This window comes from Pagrus major, chromosome 3 (assembly GCF_040436345.1).
Source record: "Pagrus major chromosome 3, Pma_NU_1.0".
Lineage (NCBI taxonomy): Eukaryota > Metazoa > Chordata > Actinopteri > Spariformes > Sparidae > Pagrus > Pagrus major.
In genome coordinates, this window is record NC_133217.1 from 2,961,295 (window position 1) to 2,977,809 (window position 16,515).

Below are 16,515 nucleotides of genomic sequence, written 5' to 3' on the forward strand. Positions count from 1 at the left end.
TGTGATAATAAAATAAATAAAAACACTCATCATTGAAAACACCAGCTGGAGAGAGAAGCTGAATCCAAAATGAATAAAAAAAAGACCCAAAGGCGAGCTCTGTACTCCATCACACCCCACGGATGCGGCCATTTTGTTCGTTGCTAAGGGGCAGTTTAAACAGTTTTCATTGCTCTTTTTATTTCCTGTCGACATTCTTGAGTGGACGTTTTTCTGTGACGGGAGGCGGTCGAGCCCGGCGCTCCACATACTCGTGATAAAGGGAAAATGCCTCTGAGGGGACTCCACCATTTGCAGCAGATTTGGGGATTCCAGTTAAAGTGGAGGGGCAGGTGTGTGTGTTGGTGTGTGTGTGTGTGTGTGTGTTGGTTGGTGTGTGTGTGTGTTGTAATGAGTGCAGCTGCCCCGGGCCCGGAGCCCAGAGGAGCACACGACGCAGAATCAAAATCACTTGAATTCGACAAGCACAACTAATGAAGAGTTTCACAGCAAAGGAAGACATCTGTCGTTTGAATTAGTGCGAGCGTTAGTAAATCTGTTGAACAAGCACACGACGACAACACGGCACACTTGATCCAGTCAGTTCCACTTTAACCACCCTGAAAACTTTTGAAGGCTCACTCAGGGAAAGTTGTAAAATCCCCACTATTGACACTTTTTTTTTAACCAAAAATGTGAAATCTCTCTCTTCCTCATCCAGTTTCCAACGAGAACTGACATTAAGTTTCACCTCAGATGAGAGATTCCTTGTCTGGACACAAGTCTTCATGTTTAAATGGTCTTACACCGAATGTGCACAGCATCAGCTGACATTTATTATATAGTTTAGAGCTGTGTTGCCAGCGTCTTTCACATTTCTATTCACAGCCCAGTTAGATGTAAGAGATGCTTCTCCTGCTGTATTGAATATGACGATCTTCTGTCATTAATCATCTTAACGTCACCACAGTCGATCTCACGGCACAGCTGTCATTAACCTGTATTTTGTTTATTTTGTCTGAAGACTTTGCGATCGTTAAATAATGATTTCTTGTGCAGCTCAGCAGCTTGGTAATGACTGCTGGTCAACATGGTATTTATGAGCCGTGATCAGATTTCATACTGCAGAGAGGGAGAGAGGCTCTCCATGTAACATTTATCTCAGTAACCATCAAATACCTCAAACCTTCGACTTCGATGAAGAGGAATGAGAGTTTAACATAACAACTATAATCGGCACTATACTGACACTGAATCTTGTTAAGAGTGTCAATAGTGTCGGATCAGTGCCCAAAAACATGAATCCATTCATCCATATATTACCCTGTTGTGCTTTAACATAAATGTGTTTAGCAGTTAATAGTAAAATTAAGCTATTGCAAATTATTTAGTAATTAAAACATGTACAGATATCAATGGTGCATTCAGCTTATGAATCATTACATGTTCCTCCCCAACATAACATTAGCTCGGTAGCAGTGTTGATGATTCTCACCCGGTACTATTCTGTACTGGATCAAAACCAGTTTTGTGGTAAGGCCCCACCTCTCACCTGTGGTTCATATCTGTGTTGAGCAGTGTTGGCCAAGTCAGTCAGGAAGTGGAGTGCATGCTGCTTCACTTGCAACGGTGGGTTTTCACGTTGCTGTGCTGCCGAATCAGATGTGTCAGTAATTTAGCAGAGCTCCTTCCCTCGTCCACCATCTTTCTTTGGATAGTAGCTGACGTGATCTTCCCTGACCGACCACACATACATCATTGTAAGACAGCTGACCTCGGACAAGAAAACACATTGTATACCAATGTATTACTATTACTGAGTTTGAAATTGTAATCCCTTACACTACTACTACCACTACTACTACTACTGCTACTGGCATGGTTTGTGCATGGCCCAGGACAGGAAGGCTCAACAGCGGGTGATTAAAACCACCCAGAACATCACTGGTACCATCTCCAGAGCATCATCATCGGTGGAGTGAGATGTCTGCACAGAGCCCAGAGGACACTAAAAGACGACACCCACACAGCTACAGTCTGTTCACCCTGCTGCCATCTGGCAAAAGATATGTATATATAAGTATCAGCTGCCGTAACACCAGACTACAGAGCAGCTTGTGATGTGTCACTGCATAATCGTTACTGTCCAACATTGATGGTGAGTAGAGCTGCAACAAAAAGCCAAAATGTCAAACATTTGTTGGTTCCAGCTTCTCAAATGTGAGGATTTTGCTGCTTTTCTGTAATATTTATAACAGTAAATGAAAAATCTTTGGTTTTTGGAGTGTTGTTGAAGGAGCCAACACATCCTCATACATAAATGATGGAATAGGTCGATTGCCAGTGATTTTAAAACAACATTTATCAACTGTCAACACGACCGGAGCAGCGAGAACAATTGGTAGTTGCAGCCCTCAAGTTAAGACCATTAAACTTCTTGGTAAAGACTGTTTAAAGGCTCATTTTAATCTTGTTAACAGACAATGGATGCTGTTGTTTGTCTGCAGTGACAGTCTCAAGCCCACCGGTGTGTCCCATCCTTCAGCTCAGCCTCCCAGCTCTGCTTCTTCTTCTCCCGGTTGCATTTCCCTGCACACCTGTGGCAGTGAGTCCTTGTCCTACCTGCTGTATTTACCACCAGTGTTGATTTACAAGGACATCAATACTCCACAGCATGCTAATGCTCTCAGCGGAGATTTACACTGATGTCAATACACAATGCTAATGAGGTTGGGTGATTGTTTGCCGACAGCGTGTCATGACGGCTCGCAGGAGATTATTTCAGGGGCAATTTATCAAGGTGTCCTGTGCAGCTAAACAGGTGAAGCTCGACAGTAACGCTGCCGGAGTGTAAAGCTTTAATTCCCTCAAAAGTTACTGTGTTTTTTCCCGCCGCAGAGCCGAGCGTGTGCGGACGTGCCTCGGTGAGGCTGTCGAGTTTTTTCATTAAGCACTACTTGAACTGTACATCTGAAAATGGCTGAGAAATTAATTTCTAAAGGTCAGCAAATGGACCCAATTTGCTTCTCCTGCAGCTACTTTTCAATTCAGTTGCAGCAGAAGATTGATTTTTCCATTTCACATTTCCTCCAACAGGGACTGCTGCTGGAAACTTCTCTCTCTTCTCTCTCGTTAGTTGAATTACTTCACTGGTTTTCCTCCGAGAGCTTCTCATTACCATATGTATAATGTATGGTTACATCAAGAGTATTACTACCATTAAAATGTACGTTTTAAAAAGAGATTTGGATTAGCTTCTTCAACATCTTTTGGCATGTAGAAATATTTTAATGAACTATATTTTGAGCGCAGGAGCTCTCAAACTTAAAAAGATGATGACATTTTTTGCCCAATTTAGGCAAAGTACACGCTGCACCTGACAGGATGTCAGTCCGCAGGACGAGTTTACTCATTCCTGCCCGACTCCCCCGACCCTCGTCTATTAGGCTGAGGGCTGAGCAGACAGGCGGCCGGTCCCATCTCCCAAGTCTTTGGCATAATTTGGTAATGCTTCAATTTTAGGCCAGTGTCAGAACATGTGCTGTATAGTAGACAGGAACTTTTAAAGTTACCTTCGGAGATGAACATATGTCAGTCTTCCTACACAGATGTCAACTGTGTCAGGCGTTTCAGCGCTAAAAAAAAAAGGGAAACTCAAACCAGAATATGAATTCTGCTCAAGCACACACAAACTAAAGCAGCTTTATAAGCATGTTTTTCCATTTCTTTCAAAAGAGGACAAAGCTGGTTTTGGATACATTTGCAGGAAACGGTGTCAAAGCTTCCAGTTTTGAGAGGACCTTTTTCTTTGCAGTGATTTGACATCTGAAAAGGAGCCCACAAACATTAAAACATGCCTTTTTTCAAAAGCACACTTAAGTCCTATTTGCACAGGCAGAGAATCACCAGGGGACCTCTCCATTTAGAAATTATCACCCCACGTTTGTGTTTTGTGTGGTGCATTTAGCCTTCCCGTGAAAAATAGCCAGGACAAAAAGAGCTGGAAATGTCTCCAGGTGTCCTTTTAAAAATATCCACTGGTGTTACTCGAACTGCTGTAATAACCTTTTTGTTACCGGAGGCCCCCAGGTAATACTAGTCGTGTGCACACATGGCTATAAAATTGATAATCAACCACAAGCCGTCTGTCCTTTTATAACATTCGACTCACTGTGACGTTAAGTTTGTATTCCACTCATAAAGGTGAAACTAGCGAGCTCGGCTAACCACCTAGTTTCCACTCTGAAAGCGGACAGTGTAAGATGGTTTACCCAGCTTGCTAATATTAGCCATTAGCCCCTTTACCATACACATGTGCTGGTTTGGCGCGGCGTAGCGTGTTAGCCCAGATGTGCATCTCCATCATCCTACAACAGTCGGTGACATTTAAAAGCAGCACTACTCTTCATCTCATCATCATGGATTTCCCAACTGGTGTTTGATTTGTCTTGGCTTTGACCATTTATTGCTTGAAATACAGGGAAGGGATGGCGACATGGATTTAGAGGAGGAAGAGGAAGCTGCCATTTGTCCGTAAATGTGAATGAAACCCACTCGGAGGCATTCGACTCGGCACAATTTGGCACTTTTAAAAATGGTAATGGAAAGACAAATCAGCATGGCGTGAGTTGGTGCAGCCAAAAGTGCCAGTGGAAAAGCCCCAACTGGCAGCTCATCGCTGCCTTCATCCAAAAAAGTGGGAGTCCAGCTAGCATCAACTGCGTCGCACATGGTTCCAGATGCACTGACGGTAAACGATCGACATGTTTGTTTGTTTTTTCAGAAATCAAGCAGAGGAAGTCTCAATTAATAAAAACTTAAAGCGGTGATGTTTTTAAAGCTTTAGTGCCCTCAGCCTTCTGAACAAGACATCAGCGTCATTAGCATGCAGAGAGCACGGAGGATAATTATCTCAATCATTTGGTCCAAAAGTTACGTGCATCTCCACGAGTAACACACACACAATAAATCACACACACTCTATCCTGCGGCGACAGCCTAATACAAAATATTAAATCTCACACGTAGTCTCTCACACACCCACTCACACACATTCCCCGACTGCGGTCCTCTGGTAAACAAAGCCATCATCTCCCATTAGCATCCTGTTGACCTGCTCATATCTGATATTAATCAGGCGATGATTATGTGATCAAGTGAAGAGCGCTCTCCTGCCAGAACCAAAAAAAAAAAAAAAAAACCTCCACACAGCTCCTCTGGGCTTTTGAAGGTTGCTTTCCCAAATGTTATCTGATTGTATTTCATCGACCGGCCGTGTGATTCAGATTCTACTTTCAGGATCCGGCTGCTGACTGTGCTCTTATTTCCAACACTGCGCTGGTTTGCATTAATACACTTTTACACATTTACACATGGATGCTCTCCAGTATCACCACAGTCCAACTGATGTGCACGAACCGGCGGTGGAAAGTAACTAAGTACATTTACCCTGGTTCTGTCTCATGTGCTTGTACTGCAGTATTTCCATTTCCTGCTACTTCTAACAACAGTTAATTTAACTTTCAGCTATTGATTACTAGATGAAGATGGTACAGAGGCAATATGATCATCTTATCATATTAAAACCAACCTAACCAGAATAAATGTTGTGTAAATGGCGATGTACGCTTCGGCAAGCCACAGATATGTTGCAGCTTTATCTCTCTTTAGCTCTAATGTTACGTTGTGACGCTGCTGTGATTAAAGTCTGGTTATGGTTTGGCACGAAATGACTTGTTTAGGTTCAGGAAAAGATGTTTTGGCATAAAATTCTTGGTGTTGTTGCCACAAACATGTCTGGGAAGTGTCTCCTTAAACATTCCCTGAGAATACCTATAGACCTAAACAGTTTGACACTTACAAATGTTGAAACGCCGTCTCACGTTTCATACATATGACACTGACTAATTTGAACACTGGTTTGCAGAAATGTACATTCATGGCAGCTGAGCTGGATCTGCTTCTGCTTCTGGCCCCGTCACGTCTCAGATATCTGTTTTTTTAATGAAATATTTGAAACTGCTTTGAACTCAAAGATCAGTGACTCCAGTAATGATCTCATCACCCCACGGATTTATCTTGTGACCCTTAAAAATCTCATTTATGCTCAGTGTTAGATGCAGATACAGACAGAGACCTCCTGACTCTGCATTTTATGCATCTATATTTTGAGCATGTTTTCTGAAAGCTTGCAGATGTGGATGAAATGGAGCAGCAACAAAGGAAATCGAGAGGATTTTAGAACAACTGTGGACGTCTGAAAGTCCTGGAAATATCATTAATCATCAGTTTCTCTTATCAGTGATAATAATCAAGAGAGTTCAACGTGTGTCTTCGATCGCATGGAAGCATGTGATCGAAGAAGTTTAATGAATTATATCCTCTTCATTGTAATCTTGCTACTTTTATTGAAGTACTGAATACTTCCTCCACCTCTGACCAACCACTTAATCACAGAACAACTTCTGAAAGTGCAGCTCTGAAATCTATTAAGTTATCCAACGGCAATTAAAGACAACAGTGTTTTATAATGTGGAGTAATTATCAGCTTGTAATTTCACGACAGAAACGCTTTTCATCGCACAATCACAGCACTTTTGTTCTCGTCCTGTATTTTTCATAAATCCTTTTTTTGAAAAACTATCTGTGATCCGATTTGATTACGGGTGTAATCACGTCAGATGCTCATCGTGTTTCACTGATTCAAAAGCCTCTCATCCTCCTCAAAACACAACTGGGAAAGAGACGCCACTCATGAGAGGGTGTAGCTCTTTATTCTTAGTTTTAAAGGGCTTTAACTTATTTACTGTAATATAATCAGTGTCTGGATCCATTCATGCAGAAAGTCTAGTATGGTTTTATTATTGTTTTTAGAGTTTTAAGGTTTTCTTCACCCGCTTTAAACATTTTTATCTGTGCACCAAACCTGAACTTGGATGAAGAACATCTTAATATATTCAAATCTAATCATTTCTCCTGAATTTTTGCACCTTCACTGTGAGAATGTGCACATTTCCGGGTGATCTTTAATGTTTTTCTGTGTAATACAATCCAATAATTCACTCATGAGTAAAACTGTTACTAATCTCTTTTTTAAATATCCTAAACTTGAAACTATTTCACCCCCTCACCACACACCACAGTCCTGCTCATCACATTGATTCCTGAAATATAACATGTTGATATTCAGCCGTTAAATATTAGATCAAAGCACTTTCAGCCAGATTCACCTGCTGTATATTTTCTGGAAAAGAGTTTCTATCTTACAGTCGGCACAGCTACACACTGTACGGCGTCGAGCCTCCACTTGAATTTTGAATACCAAAATAAAAAAACAGATCCCCGAGCTCCTCCAGCCTTCCATTATTAATTCTCTCCTCGGCCTCTCCCTCGGCTGCAGGAATCCTCCTTTTCTCTCTGAAGCAGATTCGTGTTTCACCAGGCCGTCTGTCGGCGTGAGTTGCGGCTGTTCCTCTGTGTAACACGGGCTAACTGCCGAGAGTCCACAGTCGATGTTTTTTATAGAACAAAGCTAAAAAAGCACCTGCCTGGGGCTCGGGACGGGCTTGTTTTTATCAGCGTGGTGCACTTTTTCTGTGAGAAAACACAAGCAGCCGAGAAGAAATAACAGTCAGCGCATCGGCCTGCTCGCGCTCAGCCCTCTCAGTTACACAGTATTAGTGCCTTACATCAATATTGCATCACCCAAAAAAATCATTCTGGGATTGGGAATAAGGTTGGCGGTTGCCTTTTTTCCAAGTTCGGGTGGGCACACTGGTGATAAATATTCATGGAAGTAACATTCATGCTGTAATATGGTGAGAACACTGTTACCGTGGTGCAAAATATATTAAGCCCAGAGCCATTTCTTTGGGACGGAGGGGAATAGATCCTGGGCATTTATCCACAGTTACATTAACACAGTATATCAGGCATCCACCAACAATCTTGCATCAGGAAAAAACACCTGATGAGGTGAGGATTTGACCTTCTACTTGTGGATATTGATTTTATTTTCAAAGACGAAGTTTTGAGAAACTTTAGCAAAATCTCAGTCTGCTTGTGTGATCTTGTTGTCCGACCGGAGCTCCAAGCTACAAATAAATACGCTGATTTTAAATGTGCACTGCAAAATAAAATAAAAAATGCTTTCTTCATGGTGTGCTGGAGAAGAGTTTATTATTACTTTATTCTTTACTCTGAATAAAGCTTTGTTTACTGGAGGAGATCCACATTGTCGGGCATTTTGATTATTACCCCTCAGTTTTTGTTGATGGGTCCTTTTTTGATGAACGTTTGACACACAGCGTACCAGAGTGGAGGCAACGGAAGAAATCCATTGTGCAGAGAAACTTTGTTTTTTAACTCTGCATGTGACATTGAAAGCTTTAAATCTGACTTTCCTCTACATGTGTCAAGTGTTTGTCATTGTTTCTTGTTTCCAGATGTTGTAAGATGCAAAGAAAACAGGTTGTTGCACCAGAAGCAACTTGATTTCAGATAATAGAACAAGTTTTGCATCCAAAGTAAATTATTCTTGCTGCACTGGCACACTTGTTTTCACTGGGTTTAGTACAAAAGGACTCAAACTACAGACAGAAATGACCTGATGGAAATAAAGTTTCTGGAGTGGATTTCCAAACAAACCTGCTGCAAATGTTTGCAGTAATGTGCAGCATATTATTATAAACAGTTGGAGATATGTGGTCGACTGTATTGCAGAGTGTGTGCAGTGGCGAGGGGACACCAGAGGGTGGCAACACTGTGCTGCAGAGCCACCAGAAACAGGATCCACAGGCTGTCGTCTCCTGTGGTTTGATTAGTTTAAGGGACGCTGTGTGTGTGTGTGTGTGTGTGTGTGTGTGTGTGTGTGTGTGTGTGTGTGTGTGTGTGTGTGAGCACTAAGACATTTTGACAGACATAAAAGCATGTTTATTTTCCATCCCACCCAACTTTCTCCCACCTGCAGTTTCTCTTTCTAATACAAACACACACTCTCTCTCTCACACACACACTCACACACACACACACACACACACACACACACACCCTTGTATATTTTCTTCCCCTGTGTGTGTGATGTCTATACCCCGTGTGGGCAGGTGTGTCTGGATTCATGCGCCTCCTGCACCTCCATTCATACATATTCCTGCATAGACATGAATACGTAAGCGAGCACCCTCCTGCAGGAGTGATACGATACAGGTGGACTCTTCTGTTCCACATCGCTGTGAGTGACTTTTTACACCCCGACACATCCACATCTGTGTACTCTGGCAACATGCTGACACATACGCACACTCATCTGTGTGTGTGTGTGTGTGTGTGTGTGTGTGTCAGCTGCCTTCCCTCTAACAGATGGGATGATGGGATGTGGTCGTTTGCCAGATTCAGCTTCCAAGCCGAAGCCTGACAATCAGATAGGTGTCAGAGATGAGAAATATGGCGAGGACGGTTGTGAGAGCCGAGACAGAGCGACAAAGGAGAGGAGAGACAGAAGAGGTAGAGTAAGATCGAAGGAGGAGGTTATTTTTAAGACTTTTAAGGTTTGAAGGTAACTTGCTGCCTGCTTGCTTCCCTCAGTCATGAAGCATCATGTCATCTGTAAACTTCACACTGGTGTTCACCAACCTGGCAACCTCATGATTCCAGGTGACTCTCCCGATGGTCTTTTCTCCACCCAAAGAGTTTTCCAATTTGTAAACTTTTCGATTTTTCACTTCCTGCCGGCTGCACATAATTTCCCACCAGTGCTCAGACTTTGACGTCGGTGTTTAATTTGGGCAAACAGAGCAAATCCACAGGGTCTTAATTACTTCAGAATGGACAATCGTTGCTGCTGGAGCAACAGCCTGTGATTTACGCCGATAGGATGGGTGTTATTTTAAAAACACATCCCGCCGTCTGCCGGTGTGGAGAGCACTGAATGAGACACAGGAGGCAGGAGACAGAGAGTGAGGAGGGAAGAGACCGCGGTTGTTGTTGTTTGATGTTTGCTGCTGGTGCTGAGGGTCCTGCAGGCTGCAGACACATTACAGAGATGATGAGAGGAGGCAGAGGACAGACAGACACACAGACTGATGGAGGGAGGAAGTGAAGTGAGAGTCGATGAGGGGAGGCGAAATGTAAGAGAGCAGAGGACGGAGCATGCTGGTGGCTTTGAAAGGGCCCAATAAAGTCGTGTTTACTCTTCTTAAACTGCTTTTTGTCATTTCACTAAGTGGATATTTGTTACAGCATGTCCATCGCTAGAGTATTACTAAGTCAGGTCCCGCATCATTAATATAATATTGATGTCCTACGTCAAAATATTTAAACTCAGCCAACACATCCTCCCCAAAATGACATATCACTGTTCTCAATAACGACATGACCGTTGAAGTACACCAGCGACAGGCGAACAGACCTCTGTCGTACAGGTACACTCTGCATGTGCAGTAAGTTACTATTCTTTAATTATTTTCAATGTTAAAATAAAGTCACCATTAACTTTATTTGTCCTGTGTGTGTTTGATCTATATGTCCACCCCATCCTTGTCCCTTTGTTGCTCTTTATACAACATGACTCGACTTCCTCCTTTGCTGCCACAATAATTATTATGGCCACTAGAGGTCACTGCCTACGACCCAATCAGCAGAATAAATGTTAGCTAAGTACGGTCACATGCCTCGTTTGGGTTTAGGCACAAATCACACTTGGGTCGTGTTAGGGAAGCCGTATCTGTTTTGGTAGTCACCATAAAAATCGATGGAAATGTCCGCCGCTCTCCTTAAAAAAACATCCGGTTTTGTCACAACTAAAATGGTTGGAAGTTTCCACATGTTTCCTTAAAAATATCCAGTGGTGGGCCGCATAACCAGGAAGTAAACGCAGAAGCTAGGGAACTTATTTTTAGTGTATGTGCCAGGCGAGCAATTCTCATTTGATGAATTGGCGCCATGTTTGCATTCACTATTTAATTCTGTTTTAAATCTATGGTTGTAATAAGCTACTTGCAAAGTCGAACTCCAGACAGACAGTTAGCGGTTAGCTAGTGAAGCAATTAGCAGCTAAATAGCAGCTAAAGATCTTAATCTAAAAGGCTGGTGGGGACCAAAAACAGAGCTAAAAGAAGAATGAAGAGGCATGAGTCCAAATTAATGGTAATGCTAATTTTGCTCCTTGTCTGCTGGATGGGTGAACAGGCAGCATATTTACCACGTTAGTTATTGCAAAATGAAGCAACAGTTTCCTGCAAACTATGATGAAAACAAATGAAAAACATCTATCAACAAATTCTGAAATTCTCAGACAAACAGAAGGATTTGGTGTTCGTTTAGTAGTTGACAAAACTGTTCGTCTCAAGCTAGATCAAGCCAATTAGTTGCGTAGCTAGAAAAATGTCACAAAAACATGCTTGACCACTGTTGGTTTTGGTTTTAGCGAGCTAAAGTGACAAAATGCAGCATTCGAAGAGAGTGACGGGATAACTGACCGTTCAGAGGAGGCCGAAACACCTTCATCTTCCTTTCAATTACCATGTTAGCGACAGGCTAATGGCTTTGAAATGACAGCCTCTCTGACATGCTCATCACACAGTCATTCAGCCACAGTTTGCAATGCAAATAAGGGGAAGGTAAGCGGGGGGTTGAGAGGCAGAGAAGGGGGGTAATTTACATACTAAAATGTTCCCAATTGTTGACATGTAGAATATTTCACCGCACCGGAGACAGAGATGCAAGTGGTGGGAGGGTGGAAGGCAGCTTAGCTCTCTGAAAAGCCCAAATGAGCACAATTATGCGCAGGCTGGCGCTGTGCATTAGCAAGCAAATGGGAGAGACAGAATTTATGCAAAGAGGGGTCGGGGAAATTATGACGGTTGCTGAAGGGGGAAAATACACCATGGTGGATTGTGTTGACTGGATGTCAGAAGTGAACGAGGGAGAGACGGATGCATGGAGATGTTCTGTGGAGGATCCTGCAGCGCAATCAAATCAGTCTCATCACAGTCGAGTCACAATGGGTCCTCAAAACAATGTGGGACAAAAGTGCTGCGACGTGACGGCAGTTTAATTGTGTTAATAGCAAAAAAAGTCTCGTTTAAAAGTTAAGAGGGCGTCAAATGAAGCAGTGGGAAAAGAAGTGGAAACTGCAAGTCAGAGAGTTGAAAGAAATGTGGTCAAAATGGTTGAAACTGACGGCAAAACAGACGTTTAACTAAAGATATAGTCTGTTTGAATTCTGCATTAAAATGTCTTGAAACGACGAGACGTGTTATATATTTTGTTGCGTTAACAACTTATATTATCCAACAACAATGTTCAAACCAGAGAAATCCAAGTTTACACAAGGTAACAGTCTGTTACAGTTGGTCGTCTGTCACTTTAACCTCCAGGAGAGAGTCTGAGAGTGAAGAAGTCTGCAATCGTTACTGGTGCTAGTCTTTGCTTACTGCTGCAGTCAGGTCGATAAACAGGAGGGAAGATAAATCCACTTTTTAAACTGGATCAGAGCAGAATCTGATGTGACTGCGGGTGTTTGTTCCTCTAGAAAGCCTGGCTCTGCACACATCAGCAAAAGTCTTTTGTTTTGATTGTCTAGCGGTAGAAATATTGTGCGTTTAAAAGCAGAAGTTTGACATTTTTGGAAATATGTTTTGCTGAGATTTAGATAAGAATACCGACACCACCACTCTTGTATTTGTTTACTACACAGATACAGCCAGGAGGTAGTTAGCTTAGCTTAGCAATAGGCCTGATAGTAATGATCTTAATCTATCAAATGTTTTCTCGATTAAGCGATTAGTTGTTTGTTGTGCGTTCAAAGATGACGTCCTCAAATGTCTAGTTTAGTCGACAAACCAACGATGTTCAGTTCACTGTCCTAGAGGAGTAAAGAAACAATAAAATATTCACATTTAAAGAAGCTGGAAAAAACACAAATCAATTAATCAATTATCAAAATAGTTGCCAATCAGTTTAGCAGGTGCAGCTCTAGTTAGCATTACAAACTGGAGACGGTTAGCTCCGTCCAAAGACGAAAAGAAATCGACCCACCGGCATCTCAAAGTCTCACTATCGGACGTGTTATATCTCTTTTATTTAATTCATACAAAAACTGAAGTCTCTCCTGGTTGCCTGGCAACATTGTGAGGACAACAAGATGGTTTTATCTACAAATGACTGTAATTCACTTCACATCCAAACGACAGACAGAATTAATACCCGACTCATTTGTCAGGTATCCGCTTTGGAAAATCAGCGAACAAAAGCACCCAATCCTCCAACGGATCCCACTCTGACCCACACACAGCTCAGCCATTATTCCCATATTAATTACATGACTGGTTCTCCCACTGCCGTTACACACTGTTCATTCAGTTCAGCTGAATAGGGAAGTGATGAGGGTGACGAGAAGGTGAAAGGAGAGGGTTGCATGTGCAGTAAGGGATTATTGTTTTGGGTTTGTGTTTAAAGCAGGAAGTGAAGAAGACAGTATGAAATGAAAAGGGGAGTGCAGAGAGAAGAGGAGGGGAAACGATTCGGCACCTGAGTCATGAAGAGAAGGAAATGAAAGCAGAAATAGCCAATAAGATGGAGGAAGGATGATGGAGGGAGGTAAAGAGAAGACCACAGCAAGAGGAGGATCAAGTAATCGTCTGCTGAGACATCTTTATCATGAGGACGTTTCCTGGCTCCGTCCAACAACTTGTGACCAGAATGGATAAATCTGAAAACAGATCTTACAAAGCGACGCCACAAAGGCGTCAGTATGCTTCAAGAGAAAGTCTTGTCCGGTGGTACTGTGTCCATTTCCAAAACCAACAATCACGGCGACTTCTTGCAGAGTTTGGCGAGTCGTGTGAGAGTGAGACGGTACGCAGCTTCAAGTACTTCTGTCTGAGATGAGTTTGTGTTTCAAGCTCACCTCAGCATCATCGTTGTAGTGCTGCCGGATCGCACAGGACCGCCAGACCGTTTGGCCATCTGGCCCGGTCCTCCCGTTTGAGTTTCTCTGCGGCTCTTTGTCAGACACACTTAATGTGCCCTGGTGAACGACAACACAAGCCAATGGATGCAGTGGTCTCACACAGAACAGGTTTTGTTTTACATTTGTATTTTCTCACACCTCATATAAATTCTGTGTCCTCAAAATAACCGCAGTGCTCGTAGCCTGTTGGAGAAGCTCAGAACCACAGTAATCCTGACTGCAGCTTCCGGCGCTGACCCGCAGCTGAGAACTGGGCACCGGAGCGCCGGCCCATCTGTCTCCGCTGAGTGGCGGCTTCTTAATAGGTGTGTTAAAATCAATAAATAGTAAACTGTGAGCAGCATGTAGACGCAGACTGAATTCATCTGTTCGACCACATCGGTAAGAACCCAAAACAAGGAGATTTTGCGATGATCTGACTGCAATAAATGGATCAAACGACTTTTAAAACATTTGTTCCCTCGCTTATTTTGTCCCGTCTTGAGTAGACGTGTTATCGTACATCTCCGGGTGTCTGCAAACAGCCACGATTAGAGATATTATCCTCTCCTCCAGTGCTGTTCACGAGTGTTCGGACATCAGCGAAGTTAACACCATGAACTTAATCTGAACTCAGTTAGTCCAACGTTTGTGTCTGTCTTAGCGTTTCACTGCTTTCTGCTTTAAACTTTATTAATGACATACTGAGCAGTGTTTGTAACTTACAACTGTTAGCTGATAGCTGCTTCTGCTCATGTGTGTCGTGGGTAATGAGCATCAGAAACACGTGTGTGACATCTGGCAACAATAGGCAAACCTCCTCCTCCTCCTCTCATCTCCTCTGGCAGCCGGCATCTCCCTTGAATCCTCTGCTCTCCACTCAACCAACCCTTCCTCTTCCTCTTCCTCTCTCCTGGCATCCCTCCCCTCTGCTCCTCTTCCACACCCCCACCTCTCTCTCTCTCCACATCTTAACTCCTGCTCCGGACAGATGTAAGCAGAGGGGAGTGACGTAGCCAGAGGGACGGTGGGAGGTTGACGAGAGGAGGCGAAACGGGGAGATCTGGTAGGAGGTGGGAGGGAGGGGGTGTAAGATGAAGGCTAATGAGGCAGCATGATGAGAGGAGATGGTGAGAGCGAGGAGTCATCGCCGGTGGAAAGCGAATGAAAGAAAATGGCAAAATCATGAAGGGAGATGTGAGGAAGTAGAAACACTCAGAGGACGGGAGGCACTTTGTGGATCACAACAGGAGGAAAGTGGTGGTAAGATGGAGTGAAAGCTGAGGGCGCACACACACACACACACACACACACACACACACACACACACACACACACACCTCCTGCCTCTCTCCCTGAAAGCGTACAGACCCATAAATCCCTCGGAAGCCAGCAGCAATGCAGCTCAGCTCTCAGCCACTGGATCCTCTCTCCATATGCCAAAATCCCATGATGGTCTTATTACCATAATCGGCTCTGAAGGGGAAACACAACAAGAACACACACACACACACACACACACACACACAGCCCGTCAGCCTACAGAACCAAGCATCCAATGGGCCAGTCAACCACGATCTCCAAGTCCCAAGATGTCCCACTCATCTGTGGTTGTGCTGACGCCAAACGTGTATTTGTAGCAGCCGTGTCCCCTCAAAACGATGTTAATATAAACATATAATTCATGTTATGAGAAACGTAAACATTTAAGCATTTGCAGCACTTAGTTAACATCAGAAAAACACTGTGGTCTGTATTCATATAGACAGAGTCAGCAGAGACTCGAGACATAAGATATTTTTAACATTTAATCACAATCTTTCCAGAACCTGAAGAAAAGTGCTACTGTTGACACCTCCTTAGTACAAGAAACGTCCAGGCAGCAATTTTGTTGTTCAGCAGCTTATTATGAATAAAAATGTAGAAATATATGAGCACGATTTCTACGAGACGGGGAACTTCTGTGTTGTGTTGAAAGCCGCTTGTTTATTTGATGTCAGCGGACTCCATTTCTAAACTAACGTTAGCTACCGTTGCACTCGAGACTGACCCGAGTCCTTCACAAAGAAATCCACAGTCCAGCAGCATTAAACAACTTCAGCAACTCGTCTACAGGCTTGTAAAGGCACCCGAGAGAGAGAGAGAGAGAGAGAGAGAGAGAGAGGCGGGGGGGCTCATTTTTCACTTCATTTTACATCTCACTCACATATGGCCAATAAAAAAGTGATTAATTCATCCAAACTGCTGCGTAGCGCTTCTCTGCAGACGAGCAGAATGAGTTTTAACAAAGAATGAGCTGCAAAAAGGTGATTTACGCTTTATCAAAACCTTTTTTCTGACATTATGTCTTGATTTAACAAGAGAGAAGTTTTTAAGGACTAATGGGTTTGGCGAATATGCATTAGGATAACTTTCTCCAGCGACGTCGCCAGAATAAAATGTTGGTATTGTGCATCTCTGCAAACCGCAGATACCTTAAATTTGTACTTTTCATTCGTATCATATCAACAGATCACGTGTGTGAGCTTATATGTGTTATCGTGAGGTGAGAGAGCAGCTTGTGGTCATTTTTGCAACCATCTTGACAT